This window comes from Cicer arietinum, chromosome 6, assembly GCF_000331145.2.
Source record: "Cicer arietinum cultivar CDC Frontier isolate Library 1 chromosome 6, Cicar.CDCFrontier_v2.0, whole genome shotgun sequence".
In the NCBI taxonomy this organism is placed as follows: Eukaryota; Viridiplantae; Streptophyta; class Magnoliopsida; order Fabales; family Fabaceae; genus Cicer; species Cicer arietinum.
The window spans coordinates 54,934,721-54,935,497 of record NC_021165.2 but is presented as its reverse complement, the minus strand read 5'-3'; positions in this window follow the sequence as shown (position 1 = coordinate 54,935,497).

Here is a 777-nt window from a genome sequence, read left to right as displayed (position 1 = left end):
AGCAACAAATCCTGGTGGTTGCTCCATATACACTTCCTCTTCAAAATCACCGTGCAAAAAGGCATTTTTAATGTCAAGCTGATGGAGGGGCCAATGTCTAATTGCTGCAATGGAGAAAAATAGTCTGACAGATGCCATTTTGGCAACCGGTGAGAATGTGTCACTGTAATCCAACCCAAAAATCTGAGTATATCCCTTGGCTACCAAACGAGCCTTAAATCGATCAATCTTACCATCAGGACCAACCTTCACTGTATAAAGCCAACGACACCCGACTACCGACTTCCCATGAGGTAGAGGTACCAATTCCCAAGTACCACTGCTTTGTAGAGCACACATCTCATCAAGCATTGCTTGCCTCCACTCAGGGTGGGATAATGCTTCACCTGTAGTTTTAGGAATAGAAACAGAAGACAAGGAGGACAAGCAAGTGTAATGTAAAGGAGAAAGACGATGATAACACAAATCAATATAATGAGGAGATGGATTACGGGTGGTGCGAATATCCTTACGAAGAGCAATAGGAAGGTCAGGCTCAGGTGGCAGGGCCGGATCCGGATGTGGCGTCGGAGGAGAGTCTGTAATGGGAGCAGGAACCGGCACAACAGAGGATAAGCGACGACGCTGATATGTTTGTAGTGGTCGTGGAGGTTGGGGGGCAGACTCGGCAGGTTCGATAGGAATATGAGTGGGTGGGAGAGGGATAACTACTTGAGGAGGTTCGGGATTAATGTCCTGATAGGGCTCAGTAGCTATATGGGTAGGTTTAAAATATTG